This window comes from Adiantum capillus-veneris, chromosome 26 (genome assembly GCF_014529385.1).
Source record: "Adiantum capillus-veneris isolate H3 chromosome 26, ASM1452938v2, whole genome shotgun sequence".
Lineage (NCBI taxonomy): Eukaryota > Viridiplantae > Streptophyta > Polypodiopsida > Polypodiales > Pteridaceae > Adiantum > Adiantum capillus-veneris.
In genome coordinates this window covers 51,345,119-51,364,532 of record NC_140956.1, presented here as the reverse complement: position 1 = coordinate 51,364,532, position 19,414 = coordinate 51,345,119, and positions in this window count along the sequence as shown.

Genomic DNA, 19,414 nt, shown 5'->3' with positions numbered 1-19,414 from the left:
ACGTACACTTGAGACTTCGCCGCTCTTGGTGCAATGAGTAATACTAGTGTCAATTTATAGTACAATGGGGATGGAGAGTTCCCGACCAATCGGGACCACCCTTCTCATAGGCATTGGCAACCCGAGCCAAGTTCCCACTTTCCACCCCATATTCACACTTCCTTTGTTACCTAATTACTACCACAATGGTTTTTCAACATATAAGTTCTTTGTTTATTTTTCCGATTCACAAGTTCTTTAATACAGCCCTTCAACCAGTATTGCAAAACGGCACCAAGAAAGTAATTCTAGTAAAAATTCACTCAAAAAACTCATTCATTTAAAGTTCCAATGCTCTGGAGGCACGAAATTCCCCAGCGAGTGTTTACTCCACCCGTTGTCGCCTAGTTGCCCATACAACTAAGCTGTCCACTCCTTAACCAACAGTCGTGGACTTCCACCGCTTAACCAACAGTCCTGGATATCCACCACTTAACCAGCAGTCGTGGATTCAAGAGCCCTTAACCAGGAACTCTAGCTCCCGCGAATAAATTCGCGAGCTACCCCCTGTGATCAAGAGGGGGTTCGGACTAGATCAACATTGGAATTGAAAATGAACTCGTTGAGCTAAATTTTTCCCTAGCAACCAATCTTTCCTACTTTAGACCGTATATTCCGAAAGCATTCTTTCCTACTTGAATATAAAATACAATTAATTTAAATGCCGTGGTTTTTGTTGATTTCCAACATGTTGGGAAATGCGTTTTTCATCCTACCTTATCGAATGCCATGTTGCTTTAACAAACTTGAATTAAAACATGAATTACCTCCACAATTTCCTTATCATTGCTCCGTGAGATGGCCGGTACTTGGTCGACCATGGGAGCTTTTCCCTTTCCATTAGTGTTGCTTGTCCCCTTCTCACGATCATGGGAACCACCAGAACGAGTTCTCTTTACCAGGGCCATTTTATACTCACTACTTAATTGACAACTTGGAAAAAGAGAGCCAACATTTGAGAGTAACATACAACCATGATGATGGATTAGTTTCAATCAGCAAATCCCCTTGTACGAAAGGTTAGACTTACTTCAAGACATAGAGAATCCCAATAGCACCATACTTGTTCTATGGGAATAGGCCCTAAGGTTAATTACTTGACCTAGATAATTATGAAATTCAGATTTTTACTTAATCTGTTCTACTAGAGATGAAATAGACGTGCTTAATCACTTCTTGATGCAAGTAGAGAATTGCAGATTTACAGTATGCATAGATGAGAGGATTTCTCCATTCCTAATGATTAATGATGGATTAATTTTCCTTAATTAAATATTAATCCATGGGTAATTGATTTTAATTTAATTATTTACACGTTATGGAGTAATAGAATGCAATGAACCATTTGCACCTCAAAGCTGACTTGATTTTTAATCACAACGGTGACTAGTGGATGATTCTTTAAACACGCAAGAGATCATGGATACGGAGAATTAGAGAGTATCTAATGAGTATTTTGACTATGATTATGCATACTAGATGCTGAATTAAGAGGATATTAGAGAGGGAATTACAACAAGCATGAATTAAATCAAAAATTACCGAGGTCACGGCTGAATTCCTCTCAAAATTATGATGCAAGGGCCTCCTTGAGACGAGAAACGGGTAGCACCTTCCCTCCTAGCTCCTCTTCCAAAGACTATATCTGCCGGCAGCACCTCCTCAATGTGTGTGTGTGTGTGTGTGTGTGTGTAGGAGTATGTGTGTGTGTGTGTGTGTGTGTATGAGCATATATGTGTGCTTGTGTGTGTGTGATCATGCTCTTATATAGGCTCACAAGCTGAAAAATTTGAATTTGCCTGCTATATAAATCTGGAGGAGTACTCACTTCATGCATGACAGCTCTAGTTGCATACTTACCAAATGTCTCAACCTGCTCAAGAGCTCACTTAGTCTCTCTCTCTCTCTCTCTCTCTCTCTTGCATGGAAAGTAGCCCATGAGCGCTGTGAGTGTGTGAGGGCGTCCTCTTACTGCCAAACTCAGTCTGCAGTGTCTTGGAGCCAGTTCCCACATAGCCCCCGAGTCTTGGTGCCTCCCCATACAACTTTAGGAAAATTTAATTTTAACCTAAGATGGGCAATATGAATCAAAATTTAAAACCGAAACTTGCAATACTAAGGTTTAACTAAGGTGTATTAACCTGGGTACCTGCTATATTTAGCAGCCCCCGACGTCCAAAAATGCATTTTTTTCAAATTTGGGGTACGGGTGCAGTTTTTCGAAATGGTCAAAACTCACGGGTCGGGTGACAAAAAACTTACTTTTTTTGGAAAATTTTCACATAAATTATTTTAGTTCGATTTTGGAAGCTTTATGACATTCTAAACATCATGGCATCGGCAGATTTTGGAAATCTGCTAAAAATTAGTAACTTTTTCCATTATGATTGGTTCATGGTACAATGGTGTTCTTTTAGCATGGGGTCGGAGACCTTACATCCTCCCCAATGTGAAAAATTTGAGATGTCCTCATCTCAAGAATACATCTGGATAAACTCTATGCTAACTACTTAGGTACATATATCCTTTGTCTAAAGTAAAGACATCCTTTGATAATAGAATAGTCTTTAGCTTTATGCATCTTATTTTGCTGAACTTTGATGAGATCCTGGTGCTTGAATTATTGCTCACTAGGATTAGCAGTTGCGGCATACAAAGCTGCTCTCTCATGAGCTTCGTCACCCACAGTTGGTTGTCTCACTACGGCATTAGCGAAAGCTCCGCTTCCTTGTCCTATGTTTCCTCTTTCTGGGCCTCGTCTTCCGTTTGGTTGACCTCGCCCGTTGACGTTCGAGGTACATTATTAGCACCGGATGTTTGGGAAATCCTTTTTGGACATCGGCTTTTGTAATGTCCATACTCCTGGCACTCAAAGCATCTTATATTGGGAAACTCGGTAGCTGCCGTAGTAGCTACTACCGGACGATGGTCGTATGCAGGGTTGATTGGTATGTTACTCCAGTTGTCTGGCCTGGCCCTCTTTGACAAATAGTATTGACTATCTTGGGTATTCCTCTGAATCTCTTTAGCTAACGGTTTGGCCCTTAACAAGGCATCTTGCAGAGTTGCTGGCCTGAGAGCTTCTAGTCGGTTGTTCAAGGGGTCGATGAGTCCTTGACAAAACCGTTCTACTTGCTGTTCCAATGTTATCCTAGGAGCATATCTCCGAAGTGTGACGAGCTTTGAGTAGGATTCTTCGATAGAAGAAGTCAGTTGTCAAAGTGAGAAAAACTCATTCATCTTCAAGGCTTTGTGAGCGGGTGGTAAGTATCGCTCCATCACAACAACCTTGATGTCCTCCCATGACTGGGAAGATCCCTTGATATCCAAGTCCCTGCAATGTTTCTTCCACCATACCTTGGTATCGCCAGACAAGCTGAACATCGCAATCATGGTTTGATTCACGGGTTGGGTTCCCACAGCTTCGAAATAGTCGTCCATTGCTTCCATCCATACTTCCGCATCTCTCTCCACATTAACCCCTTCGCCTTTAAAGTTGGAGGCTGAGCTTGCTTAAGGAGAAGCTTTTTCTCCCGAACGGCAGTATATAGTGCGGTAGATGGTACCTATCCAATGGTATAAAACTCATTACTATAGCACTCTTCTCAAATGAACCTAGGCTTTTCCATACTCAAGAAGAAATTTATCTTTTTGGGCTTAACCAACCTACTTAATCTGTACAGCTATCACCAAGGATTTAACCATCCCACCATTAGTTTAAATTCCATTGAATACATCCAAAATTGTCCGATAAATAATGGTAAAAAATTTACTCGAGAGCTTTGATCCATACTTATAACTTTATGTGCATCAACAAGCTACCTGCCCGCAGCACTAGTCGCACCAATGACTTCTCAAAAAACATCATGTGGAACCCACTGAATCCCAACAAGCTCAACGAGTAAAACTCTTTAACATCACTCAGGAGACAATCCACTAGACAAATCCAATGTCATTATTCTGGGAAACATCATGCTCAAGCTTTGAGTACGAGCTATCCTACTATCCCTTATTTTCAAACAACATCATTTTCTAGTTCGTAAACCTATAGCTCTGATACCAGGTGTGAGGTCCCCACCCCGTTGTCTCAAACGACGTATCTGATGGTAAACCTGGTGGCCACTAGATCTACATCGGAAGCAAACAAAGTGGTTTATGGTTCATCTAGCGGACGATCTCTCATCACAAAGTGAGTCGAGTTCGAACCTACTAGCATCGAGATCTAGTTCCACCTCGCAGTGGAAGCGTGTCTAATCAATTATCGGTCCTAAAACCCACCTTCCAAGAGGAGATAGGTCTTGAGTGCCTTTGTCCCCATAGCTTTCAGAGGCACGTACACTTGAGACTTCGCCGCTCTTGGGGCAATGAGTAATACTAGCGTCAATTTATAGTACTATGGGGACGGAGAGTTCCCGACCAATCAGAACCACCCTTCTCATAGGCATCGGCAACCCGAGCCAAGTTCCCCACTTTCCACCCAATACTCACACTTTCTTTGTTACCTACTTACTACCACAATGGTTTTGCAACATATAAGTTCTTTGTTTATTTTTCTGATTCACAAGTTCTTTAATACAGCCCTTCAACCAGTATTTCAAAACGGCACCAAGACAGTAATTCTAGTAAAAATTCACTCAAAAACTCATTTATTTAAATTTCCAATGCTCTGGAGGCACGAAATCCCCCAGCGAGTGTTTACTCCACCCGTTGTCGCCTAGTTTCCTATACAACTAGGTTGTCCACCGCTTAACCAGTAGTTGTGGACTTCCACTGCTTAACCTGCTGTCGTGGATATCCACCGTTTAACCAGCAGCCGTGGATTCAAGAGCCCTTAACCAGGAACTCTAGCTCCTACGAATAAATTCACGAGCTGCCCCCTATGATCAAGAGGGGGTTCGGACTAGATCATTATTGGAATTGAAAATGAACTCGCTGAGTAAATTTTCCCTAGCAACCAATCCTTCCTACTTCAGACAGTATCATCCGAAAGCATTCTTTCCTACTTGAATATAAAATACAATTAATTTAAATGCCGTGGTTTCCGTTGATTTCCAACATGTTGAGAAATGTGTTTTTCATCCTACCTTATCGAATGCAATGTTGCTTTAACAAACTTGAATTAAAACTTGACCTACCTCCACAATTTCCTTGTCATTGCTCCGTGAGATGGCCGGTACTTGGTCGACCATGGGAGCTTTTTCCTTTCCATTAGTGTTACTTGTCCCCGCCTCACAGTCGTGGGAACCACCAAAATGAGTTCCCATTACCGGGGCCATTTTATAATCACTATAATTGAGACCTTGGAAAAAGAGAGCTAACATTGAGAGTAACATACAACCATGATGATGGATTAGTTCCCCTTGTACAAGAGGTTAGACTTACTTCAAAACATAGAGAATCCCGATAGCACCATACTTGTTGTATGGGAATAGGCCGTAAGGTTAATTACTTGACCTAGATAATTATGAGATTCAAATTTTTACTTAATCAGTTCTACTAGAGATGAAATAGACGTGCTTAATCACTTCTTAATGCAAGTAGAGAATTGCAGATTTACTGCATGCATAGATGAGAGGATTTCTCCCTTCCTAATGATTAATGATGGATTAATTTTCCTTAATTAAATATTTATCCATGGACAATTGAATTTAATTTAATTATATACACATTATGGAGTAATAGAATGAAATGGACCATGCCCACCTCAAAGCTGACTTGATTTTTAATCACAATGGTGACTAGTGGATGATTCTTTAGACACGCATTAAACAACGATTAAGAGTGACTAATTGCTTGCATGATTGATAATTAGATTAAGATTTATGCAATAGATCATGGATACGGAGAATTAGAGAGTATCTAATGAGTATTTTGACTATGATTATGCATACTAGATGCGAAATTAAGAGGATATTAGAGAGGGAATTACAACAAGCATGAATTAAATAAAAAATTACCGAGGTCACGGCTGAATTCCTCTCAAAATTATGATGTAAGGGCCTCCTTGAGACGAGAAACGGGCAGCACCTTCCCTCCTAGCTCCTCTTCCAAAGACTATGTCTGCCGGCAGCACCTCCTCAATGTGTGTGTGTATGTAGGAGTGTGTGTGTGTGTGTGTGTGTATGAGCATATATGTGTGCTTGTGTGTGTGTGATCATGCTCTTATATAGGCTCACAAGCTGAAAAATTTGAATTTGCCTACTATATGCATCTGGAGGAGTACTCACTTCATGCATGACAGCTCTAGTTGCATACTTACCAAATGTCTCAACCTGCTCAAGAGCTCACTTAGTCTCTCTCTCTCTCTCTCTCTCTCTCTCTCTCTCTCTCTCTCTCTCTTGCATGGAAAGTAGCCCATGAGCGCTGTGAGTGTGTGAGGGCGTCCTCTTACTGCCAAACTCAGTCTGCAGTGTCTTGGAGCCAGTTTCCACATAGCCCCTGAGTCTCGGTGCCTCCCCGCACGACTTTAGGAAAATTTAATTTTAACCTAAGACGGGCAATACGAATCAAAATTTAAAACCGAAACTTGCAATACTAAGGTTTAACTAATGTGTATTAACCTGAGTACGTGCCATATTTAGCAGCCCCCGACGTCCAAAAATGCATTTTTTTCAAATTTGGGGTACGGGTGCAGTTTTTCGAGATGGTCAAAACTCACGGGTCGGGTGACAAAAAACTTACTGTTTTTGGAAAATTTTCACATAAATTATTTTAGTTCGATTTTGGAAGCTTTATGAAATTCTAAATATCATGGCATCGGCAGATTTTGGAAATCTGCTAAAAATTAGTAACTTTTTCCATTATGATTGGTTCATGGTACAATGGTGTTCTTTTAGCTCGGGGTCGGAGACCTTACATCCTCCCCAATGTGAAAAATTTGAGATGTCCTCATCTCAAGAATACATCTGGATAAACTCTATGCTAACTACTTAGGTACATATATCCTTTGTCTAAAGTAAAGACATCCTTTGATAATAGAATAGTCTTTAACTTTATGCATCTTATTTTGCTGCATCTTATGGCTAAAGTAAAGACATCCTTTGATAATAGAATAGTCTTTAACTTTATGCATCTGGATAAACTCTATGCTAACTACTTAGGTACATATATCCTTTGTCTAAAGTAAAGACATCCTTTGATAATAGAATAGTCTTTAACTTTATGCATCTTATTTTGCTGAACTTTGATGAGATCCTGGTGCTTGAATTATTGCTCACTAGGATTAGCAGTTGCGGCATACAGAGCTGCTCTCTCATGAGCTTCGTCACCCACAGTTAGTTGTCTCACTGCGGCATTAGCGAAAGCTCCGCTTCCTTGTCCTATGTTTCCTCTTCCTCGGCCTCCTCTTCCGTTTGGTTGACCTCGCCCGTTGACGTTCGAGGTACATTATTAGCACCGGATGTTTGGGAAATCCTTTTTGGACATCGGCTTTTGTAATGTCCATACTCCTGGCACTCAAAGCATCTTATATTGGGAAACTCGGTAGCTGCCGTAGTAGCTACTACCGGACGATGGTCGTATGCAGGGTTGATTGGTATGTTACTCCAGTTGTCTGGCCTGGCCCTCTTTGACAAATAGTATTGAATATCTTGCGTATTCCTCTGAATCTCTTTAGCTAACGGTTTGGCCCTTAACAAGGCATCTTGCAGAGTTGCTGGCATGAGAGCTTCTAGTCGGTTGTTCAAGGGGTCGATGAGTCCTTGGCAAAACCGTGCTACTTGCTGTTCCAATGTCATCCTAGGAGCATATCTCCGAAGTGTGACGAGCTTTGAGTAGGATTCTTCGACAGAAGAAGTGAGTTGTCAAAGTGAGAAAAACTCATTCATCTTCAAGGCTTTGTGAGCGGGTGGTAAGTATCGCTCCATCACAACAACCTTGATGTCTTCCCATGACTGGGAAGATCCCTTGATATCCAAGTCCCTGCAATGTTTCTTCCACCATACCTTGGCATCGCCAGACAAGCTGAACATCGCAATCATGGTTTGATTCATGGGTTGGGTTCCCGCAGCTTCGAAATAGTCGTCCATTGCTTCCATCCATACTTCCGCATCTCTCTCCACATTAACCCCTCCGCCTTTAAAGTTGGAGGCTGAGCTTCCTTAAGGAGAAGCTTTTTCTCCTGAACGGCAGTATATAGTGCGGTAGATGGTACCTATCCAATGGTATAAAACTCATTACTATAGCACTCTTCTCAAATGAACCTAGGCTTTTCCATACTCAAGAAGAAATTTATCTTTTTGGGCTTAACCAACCTAGTTAATCTGTACAGTTATCACAAAGGATTTAACCATCCCACCATTAGTTTAAATTCCATTGAATACATCCAAAATTGTCCGATAAATAATGGTAAAAACTTTACTCGAGGGCTTTGATCCATACTTATAACTTTATGTGCATCAACAAGCTACCTGCCCGCAGCACTAGTCGCACCAATGACTTCTCAAAAAACATCATGTGGAACCCACTGAATCCCAACAAGCTCAACGAGTAAAACTCTTTAACATCACTCAGGAGACAATCCACTAGACAAATCCAATGTCATTATTCTTAGAAACATCATGCTCAAGCTTTGAGTACGAGCTATCCTACTATCCCTTATTTTTTGAAATTTCAAACAACATCATTTTCCAGTTTGTAATTCTATAGCTCTGATACCAGGTGTGAGGTCCCCACCCCGTCGTCTCAAACGACGTATCTGATGGTAAACCTGGTGGCCACTAGATCTACATCGGAAGCAAACAAAGTGGTTTATGGTTCATCTAGCGGACAATCTCTCATCACAAAGTGAGTCAAGTTCGAACCTACTAGCATCGAGATCTAGTTCCACCTCGCAGTGGAAGCGTGTCTAATCAATTATCGGTCCTAAAACCCACCTTCCAAGAGGAGATAAGTCTCGAGTGCCTTTCTCCCCATAGCTTTCAGAGGCACGTACACTTGAGACTTCGCCACTCTTGGGGCAATGAGTAATACTAGCGTCAATTTATAGTACTATGGGGACGGAGAGTGCCCGACCAATCAGGACCACCCTTCTCATAGGCATGGGCAACCCGAGCCAAGTCCCCCACTTTCCACCCCATACTCACACTTTCTTTGTTACCTACTTACTACCACAATGGTTTTTGAACATATAAGTTCTTTGTTTATTTTTCCGATTCACAAGTTCTTTAATACAGCCCTTCAACCAGTATTTCAAAACGGCACCAAGACAGTAATTCTAGTAAAAATTCACTCAAAAACTCATTTATTTAAATTTCCAATGCTATGGACTCACGAAATCCCCCAGCGAGTGTTTACTCCACCCGTTGTCGCCTAGTTTCCTATAGAACTAGGTTATCCACCGCTTAACTAGCAGTCGTGGACTTCCACTGCTGAACCAGCTGTCGTGGATATCCACCGTTTAACCAGCAGTCGTGGATTCAAGAGCCCTTAACCAGGAACTCTAGCTCCTACGAATAAATTCACGAGCTGCCCCCTGTGATCAAGAGGGGGTTCGGACTAGATCATTATTGGAATTGAAAATGAACTCGCTGAGTAAATTTTCCCTAGCAACCAATCCTTCCCACTTCAGACAGTATCATCCGAAAGCATTCTTTCCTACTTGAATATAAAATACAATTAATTTAAATGCCGTGGTTTCCGTTGATTTCCAACATGTTGAGAAATGTGTTTTTCATCCTACCTTATCGAATGCAATGTTGCTTTAACAAACTTGAATTAAAACTTGACCTACCTCCACAATTTCCTTGTCATTGCTCCGTGAGATGGCCGGTACTTGGTCGACCATGGGAGCTTTTTCCTTTCCATTAGTGTTACTTGTCCCCGCCTCGCAGTCGTGGGAACCACCAAAATGAGTTCCAATTACCGGGGCCATTTTATAATCACTATAATTGACAACTTGGAAAAAGAGAGCTAACATTCGAGAGTAACATACAACCATGATGATGGATTAGTTCCCCTTGTGCAAGAGGTTAGACTTACTTCAAGACATAGAGAATCCCGATAGCACCATACTTGTTGTATGGGAATAGGCCCTAAGGTTAATTACTTGACCTAGATAATTATGAGATTCAAATTTTTACTTAATCAGCTCTACTATAGATGAAATAGACGTGCTTAATCACTTCTTAATGCAAGTAGAGAATTGCAGATTTACTGTATGCATAGATGAGAGGATTTCTCCCTTCCTAATGATTAATGATGGATTAATTTTACTTAATTAAATATTAATCCATGGGAAATTGAATTTAATTTAATTATATACACATTATGGAGTAATAGAATGCAATGGACCATGCCCACCTCAAAGCTGACTTGATTTTTAATCACAATGGTGACTAGTGGATGATTCTTTAGACACGCATTAAACAACGATTAAGAGTGACTAATTGCTTGCATGATTAATAATTAGATTAAGATTTATGCAATAGATCATGGATACGGAGAATTAGAGAGTATCTAATGAGTATTTTGACTATGATTATGCATACTAGATGCGGAATTAAGAGGATATTAGAGAGGGAATTACAACAAGCATGAATTAAATAAAAAATTACCGAGGTCACGGCTGAATTCCTCTCAAAGTTATGATGCAAGGGCCTCCTTGAGACGAGAAACGGGCAGCACCTTCCCTCCTAGCTCCTCTTCCAAAGACTATGTCTGCCGGCAGCACTTCCTCAATGTGTGTGTGTGTGTGTAGGAGTGTGTGTGTGTGTATGAGCATATATGTGTGCTTGTGTGTGTGTGATCATGCTCTTATATAGGCTCACAAGCTGAAAAATTTGAATTTGCCTACTATATGCATCTGGAGGAGTACTCACTTCATGCATGACAGCTCTAGTTGCATACTTACCAAATGTCTCAACCTGCTCAAGAGCTCACTTAGTCTCTCTCTCTCTCTCTCTCTTGCATGGAAAGTAGCCCATGAGCGCTGTGAGTGTGTGAGGGCGTCCTCTTACTGCCAAACTCAGTCTGCAGTGTCTTGGAGCCAGTTTCCACATAGCCCCTGAGTCTCGGTGCCTCCCCGCACAACTTTAGGAAAATTTAATTTTAACCTAAGATGGGCAATACGAATCAAAATTTAAAACCGAAACTTGCAATACTAAGGTTTAACTAAGGTGTATTAACATGGGTACCTGCTATATTTAGCAGCCCCCGACGTCCAAAAATGCATTTTTTTCAAATTTGGGGTACGGGTGCAGTTTTTCGAGATGGTCAAAACTCACGGGTCGGGTGACAAAAAACTTACTGTTTTTGGAAAATTTTCACATAAATTATTTTAGTTCGATTTTGGAAGCTTTATGACATTCTAAACATCATGGCATCGGCAGATTTTGGAAATCTGCTAAAAATTAGTAACTTTTTCCATTATGATTGGTTCATGGTACAATGGTGTTCTTTTAGCTCGGGGTCGGAGACCTTACATCCTCCCCAATGTGAAAAATTTGAGATGTCCTCATCTCAAGAATACATCTGGATAAACTCTATGCTAACTACTTAGGTACATATATCCTTTGTCTAAAGTAAAGACATCCTTTGATAATAGAATAGTCTTTAGCTTTATGCATCTTATTTTGCTGAACTTTGATGAGATCCTGGTGCTTGAATTATTGCTCACTAGGATTAGCAGTTGCGGCATACAAAGCTGCTCTCTCATGAGCTTCGTCACCCACAGTTGGTTGTCTCACTACGGCATTAGCGAAAGCTCCGCTTCCTTGTCCTATGTTTCCTCTTTCTGGGCCTCGTCTTCCGTTTGGTTGACCTCGCCCGTTGACGTTCGAGGTACATTATTAGCACCGTATGTTTGGGAAATCCTTTTTGGACATCGGCTTTTGTAATGTCCATACTCCTGGCACTCAAAGCATCTTATATTGGGAAACTCGGTAGCTGCCGTAGTAGCTACTACCGGACGATGGTCGTATGCAGGGTTGATTGGTATGTTACTCCAGTTGTCTGGCCTGGCCCTCTTTGACAAATAGTATTGACTATCTTGGGTATTCCTCTGAATCTCTTTAGCTAACGGTTTGGCCCTTAACAAGGCATCTTGCAGAGTTGCTGGCCTGAGAGCTTCTAGTGGGTTGTTCAAGGGGTTGATGAGTCCTTGGCAAAACCGTGCTACTTGCTGTTCCAATGTCATCCTAAGAGCATATCTCCGAAGTGTGACGAGCTTTGAGTAGGATTCTTCGACAGAAAAAGTCAGTTGTCAAAGTGAGAAAAACTCATTCATCTTCAAGGCTTTGTGAGCGGGTGGTAAGTATCGCTCCATCACAAGAACCTTGATGTCTTCCCATGACTGGGAAGATCCCTTGATATCCAAGTCCCTGCAATGTTTCTTCCACCATACCTTGGCATCGCCAGACAAGCTGAACATCGCAATCATGGTTTGATTCACGGGTTGGGTTCCCGCAGCTTCGAAATAGTCGTCCATTGCTTCCATCCATACTTCCGCATCTCTCTCCACATTAACCCCTCCGCCTTTAAAGTTGGAGGCTGAGCTTGCTTAAGGAGAAGCTTTTTCTCCTGAATGGAAGTATATAGTGCGGTAGATGGTACCTAACCAATGGTATAAAACTCATTACTATAGCACTCTTCTCAAATGAACCTAGGCTTTTCCATACTCAAGAAGAAATTTAACTTTTTGGGCTTAACCAACCTACTTAATCTGTACAGCTATCACAAAGGATTTAACCATCCCACCATTAGTTTAAATTCCATTGAATACATCCAAAATTGTCCGATAAATAATGGTAAAAAATTTACTCGAGAGCTTTGATCCATACTTATAACTTTATGTGCATCAACAAGCTACCTGCCCGCAGCACTAGTCGCACCAATGACTTCTCAAAAAACATCATGTGGAACCCACTGAATCCCAACAAGCTCAACGAGTAAAACTCTTTAACATCACTCAGGAGACAATCCACTAGACAAATCCAATGTCATTATTCTGGGAAACATCATGCTCAAGCTTTGAGTACGAGCTATCCTACTATCCCTTATTTTTTGAAATTTCAAACAATATCATTTTCTAGTTCGTAAACCTATAGCTCTGATACCAGGTGTGAGGTCCCCACCCCGTCGTCTCAAACGATGTATGTGATGGTAAACCTGGTGGCCACTAGATCTACATCGGAAGCAAACAAAGTGGTTTATGGTTCGTCTAGCGGACAATCTCTCATCACAAACTGAGTCGAGTTCGAACCTACTAGCTTCGAGATCTAGTTCCACCTCGCAGTGGAAGCGTGTCTAATCAATTATCGGTCCTAAAACCCACCTTCCAAGAGGAGATAGGTCTCGAGTGCCTTTCTCCCCATAGCTTTCAGAGGCACGTACACTTGAGACTTCGCCGCTCTTGGGGCAATGAGTAATACTAGCGTCAATTTATAGTACTATGGGGACGGAGAGTTCCCGACCAATCAGGACCACCCTTCTCATAGGCATCGGCAACCCGAGCCAAGTCCCCCACTTTCCAACCCATACTCAGACTTTCTTTGTTACCCACTTACTACCACACTGGTTTTTCAACATATAAGTTCTTTGTTTATTTTTCCGATTCACAAGTTCTTTAATACAGCCCTTCAACCAGTATTTCAAAATGGCACCAAGAAAGTAATTCTAGTAAAAATTCACTCAAAAACTCATTTATTTAAATTTCCAATGCTCTGGAGGCACGAAATCCCCCAGCGAGTGTTTACTCCACCCGTTGTCGCCTAGTTTCCTATAGAACTAGGTTATCCACCGCTTAACTAGCAGTCGTGGACTTCCACTGCTGAACCAGCTGTCGTGGATATCTACCGTTTAACCAGCAGTCGTGGATTCAAGAGCCCTTAACCAGGAACTCTAGCTCCTACGAATAAATTCACGAGCTGCCCCCTGTGATCAAGAGGGGGTTCGGACTAGATCATTATTGGAATTGAAAATGAACTCGCTGAGTAAATTTTCCCTAGCAACCAATCCTTCCCACTTCAGACAGTATCATCCGAAAGCATTCTTTCCTACTTGAATATAAAATACAATTAATTTAAATGCCGTGGTTTCCGTTGATTTCCAACATGTTGAGAAATGTGTTTTTCATCCTACCTTATCGAATGCAATGTTGCTTTAACAAACTTGAATTAAAACTTGACCTACCTCCACAATTTCCTTGTCATTGCTCCGTGAGATGGCCGGTACTTGGTCGACCATGGGAGCTTTTTCCTTTCCATTAGTGTTACTTGTCCCCGCCTCGCAGTCGTGGGAACCACCAAAACGAGTTCCCATTACCGGGGCCATTTTATAATCACTATAATTGACAACTTGGAAAAAGAGAGCTAACATTCGAGAGTAACATACAACCATGATGATGGATTAGTTCCCCTTGTACAAGAGGTTAGACTTACTTCAAGACATAGAGAATCCCGATAGCACCATACTTGTTGTATGGGAATAGGCCCTAAGGTTAATTACTTGACCTAGATAATTATGAGATTCAAATTTTTACTTAATCAGTTCTACTAGAGATGAAATAGACGTGCTTAATCACTTCTTAATGCAAGTAGAGAATTGCAGATTTACTGTATGCATAGATGAGAGGATTTCTCCCTTCCTAATGATTAATGATGGATTAATTTTCCTTAATTAAATATTAATCCATGGGCAATTGAATTTAATTTAATTATTTACACATTATGGAGTAATAGAATGCAATGGACCATGCCCACCTCAAAGCTGACTTGATTTTTAATCACAATGGTGACTAGTGGATGATTCTTTAAACACGCATTAAACAACGATTAAGAGTGACTAATTGCTTGCATGATTACTAATTAGATTAATATTTATGCAATAGATCATGGATACGGAGAATTAGAGAGTATCTAATGAGTATTTTGACTATGATTATGCATACTAGATGCGGAATTAAGAGGATATTAGAGAGGGAATTACAACAAGCATGAATTAAATCTAAAATTACCGAAGTTACGGCTGAATCCCTCTCAAAATTCTGATGCAAGGGCCTCCTTGAGATGAGAAATGGGAAGCACCTTCCCTCCTAGCTCCTCTTCCAAAGACCGTGTCTACCGGAAGCACCTCCTCAAGGTGTGTGTGTGTGTGTGTGTGTGTACTTAGTGTGTGTGTGAGCATATATGTGTGTTTGTGTGTGTGTGAGGATGCTCTTATATAGGCTCACAAGATGAAAAATTCGAATTTGCCTGCTATATGCATCTGGAGGAGTACTCACTTCATGCATGGCATCTCTAGTTGCAGACTTACCAAGTGTCCCAACCTGCTCAAGAGCTCACTTATTCTCTCTCTCTCTCTTGCATGGAAAGTAGCCCACGAGCCCTGTGAGTGTGTGAGGTCTCCCTCTTACTGCCAAACGCAGTCTGCAGTGGCTTGGAGCCAGTTCCCACATAGCTTCGGAGTCCCGGTGCCTCCCCGCACAACTTTAGGAAAATTTAATTTTAACCTAAGACAGGCAATACGAATCAAAATTTAATGCCGGAACTTGCTATACTAATCTCTAACTAAGGTGTATTAACTTGGGTACTTGCCATATTTAGCAGCCCCCGACGTCCGAAAATGCATTTTTTTCAAATTTGGGGTACGGGTGCAATTTTTCGAGACGGTCAAAACTGACGGGTCGGGTGACCAAAAACTTACTATTTTTGGAAAATTTCCACAAAAATTATTTTAATTCACTTTTTGGAAGCTTTATGACATTCTAAACATCATGGCATCGACAGATTTTGAAAAACTGCTAAAAATAATAACTTTTTTCATTATGATTGTTTCATGGTACAATGGTGTTCTTTTAGCTCGGGGTCGAAGACCTTACAGTGTACAGGGCTTTTTAATGGAAAAATTTCCTTTTTCTTGGCTTTGGGTTAGCTGAATATAGTTGCTTATAGACCTCAGTTTGGCTATCATTACTTGGTTGGGGTCTTTAGGAAAAAAGTTTTCTTTTCTTGGCGCGGCTTCAAGTTATGTTATGGTTGAATATAGCTTATTTTATTTGTCATTTTGTGCTATGAGATGAAGTTATATACATAGGTTTTTAGTGGAAAAGTTACCTTCTTTTTTGGCTCGACTTCAGGTTATGTTATGTGCTAAATATAGCTTCTCTTAGACCTCATGTTCGATTATCAGTTGAAGTTGTGTATAGGGATTTTTAGTGAAAAATTTTCCTTTTTCAACTTTGGGTTATGTTATGTTCTGAGTATAACTGCTTTTACACCTCAATTTGGCTATCCTTACCTGGTTGTGCACAGGGCTTGACATTAGGGGAATTTTGAGGTCATTTTTGTGCCTTTTAGCGTGTAGAGAGAGAGTGGTCTCAACCAATGGTTGAAGAGCTTCCGTTACGGAACCTCTATTTTTGAAAACTCACAAAAAAGCAAATATTCTATCTTTACCGCAACTTTGAGCTGGTAAATAGCAATGTAAACAAGTAAAAGTGCAAAGGCATTCAATAGCTGTCGCTTTTAGAAAGACGTACTTCTCATATTATATTGTTTTCATTTTGCACGTCGTCATCATAAAACAACGTTTGGATTCTATCTCATGATCTTTTCCAGATTTGAAACGTTTTTTGCACATTCTGCTAATTCTTCTCTTGAACTCAGGCTAAACTTCTCTGCTCATTTCTTTTTTCACCATGGAATCTTCATCACGATCAAAACGACCAAGAACTTCCATTGAAGCCATTGTCACTTACAACACGACTGATGAAAATGGAGAATGGATTCCAATAACTATACACAAAGGAACGTGGATACTGATGCAACAGAACAAGAGAATAAAGTCTTCCACCAAAAACTCTTTCTTGGCGGGATGGAAGGGTATTGTTAAAGATTTCAGCTTTGGCGACAACAAAAAAATCAATCAAAGAGGTGCTGGTGCAGCATGTGTACATGCATAAAGATCTGCATATTGACTCAGAGAGTTCTGCTTTGCCATTTCATAGACCAAACTGTAAGTCTCTTAACTTAAATCCTTATTTGTAATGCATGTTGTATAAGGTTATTTGTTGTACAGATTTGTATCCTTCAAACATTATGGAATGGTAGCCAGTAGAATGTGTTATAAATATTCTGGATGTGTGTCATGGATGAATTGGTGAAGAAATATACAAGGGAAGGACTAAGGGTTCATTGGCAGAGAATGGAATATTCTTCTTTGACCATTATTATGTTCCACCTAGAAGGACTGGAGAACTTGGAGCCACAACCAAGCTAGACTTGCCTGATTTCAAAAGTGGAGAATGGTCACTCCCTAGCTCAAATACAAGTGAGGGCTACAGGTGCAAACTGTTTTGTGAGATTCAAAAGTGTTTGAAAGCAAACATAGCAAGCAAACAGAGTAGAATTTCTATATTCATGCCCATTACAGTTTTTGTAGACTTCTTCTCTAATGCTGAAGTCAGAAAATCTAGAACAATGTTTTCAGTGAAGACTTTAGACTCAGCAAATGTACTTGAATTTGTGGATGAGGGTTGGAACACCAAAACAGTGAATGGAATCACTTGTAATGTGCAAGCTGGCTCAATTGCTTGCAAATACATGATAGGGACACAAAACTTCATTATGTCATTTTATTACAGAAGATGGCACTATGTTGGTGGTTAGCTAACTCCACTTGATCAAGACATGGAGGACTTCATTGACAGCCCAATAGAAGACATTGATATATGGGTAAACAATGAGCATCTGTCAATTGTAAAGATAAGAGGCATGTGTAGCTTACATCAATTGAGATTGGACCTGCAAAATGATGAAATTGAACTGCCCACAACATTCTGCTTTCAAATAAATGGTGGAAAGGTAACTGTTATCCCTAAAAGTCTCTTGTTCTCTTATTGGTTCTTTATTTAACTTGGACTGTTTTTGTAGGTATCAAAAAGGAATGAAAAGAGGCTACAATGCAAGGACATCTTGGATGGCATTGTACATTTGGTGCCTTAAACATCCTTCAAGGCAATTTTGTAACACATGACCTGCAAGGATCTTATTTTGTATCACATGACCTGCAAGGATCTTGTTTTGTATCACATGACTTGCAAGGATCTTATTGAAATAAAGATCTAAAAGGATCTTTATTTTGTTATTGAAATGCAACTTTTCCAAACATCAATGATTTTACTTCAATGATTTGATTTTGTAACAGAGTCTTAAAACAAGGTGATCAAAATGTATTCAATTTCAAATATTTGCAATTACATAGACAATTGGATACAAGTGGGCTATAGAATAGAAAATTGGATACAAGTGGGAAGCTTGATACAAGTGGGCTACAATTAGAGTGGGCTACAAAAAGCTAGAATAGTTTTCTGCCAGGAGTTTTCCTGTCCCTAGGGGTTGGTGCTTTTGCAGTGGGCTCTTTTGTCCTAGGAGATTTTCTTGTGGGCTCTTTGGCAGGAGGGCTTGAGGGCTGCTTCCTCTTTCTCTTATCATCCATCTCTTCACTTGCCTTTTCCTGCTCACCACTCTCTTCTTCCTCTTCACTTCCCTTTTCCTCTTCTAGTTTTGCTTTCCCCTTTGCCTTTTCTAGCTTTGCTTTCCCCTTCTCTTCAACATCATCATCTTTAAATACCTCTTGCAGTTGTCCATTTGCTTCAATCATATACTTGATAATCTTTGCTCTTGTCAACCATACATGGTTCTCACTATAGCACTCTATGTTGATCTATACAAGGCAATAGAAAGCAAGTTTTAGGAACAATAAAATGAGAAAAAATACAGCTGGCAAATATGAAATATGCTATACTTCTATATTCTGATTGTCATTGCAGTATATGAAGTCCAAGAGGAGCTTGGCATTTGTCACTACCCTCCATCCACATGAATGGCTTTCAGGCTGGATTGGAACCTGCAACTCATTACATGTATTTATGGGAAAAAATATTTGAGGATAATCCATTGAAGTGAACAAAGCATAAAGAATTCCAACCCTCACAACTGAAAATTGGATTTCAGCCAGCATCTTTGGCATGGGTGGACAATTCTCCAGTGTCTCTATAAATCTTGTAGCAGCACTGTCCAAAATTCTTTATTAAAAGTATGTGCTTGAGGTTCTGCTTGTGGTTTACAAAATGTGTCTGCTACTATACTTACAATTTTGCTTGACCATGTACTCCAGCAAGAGAATTGACAAAGTAGCATTTTCTTTTCACAATATCAATTGCAATTAAACTCCAATGTGAGCTATAAAAACAAGCCTCAGTTGGCCTTCTAACATGAATTAGTAAATTCTCTTCACAAGGTGTAGGTAGGAAACTTACCTCTCATGATAAGGAATCAAGAAAATTTCACAGATTTCCAAGTCCACATGAATCAACCACTTTGTGAGCTCTCTAATATTTGTCTCTGTCCTGAAAAAGTGGGAGATAGAAGGGTCTAAA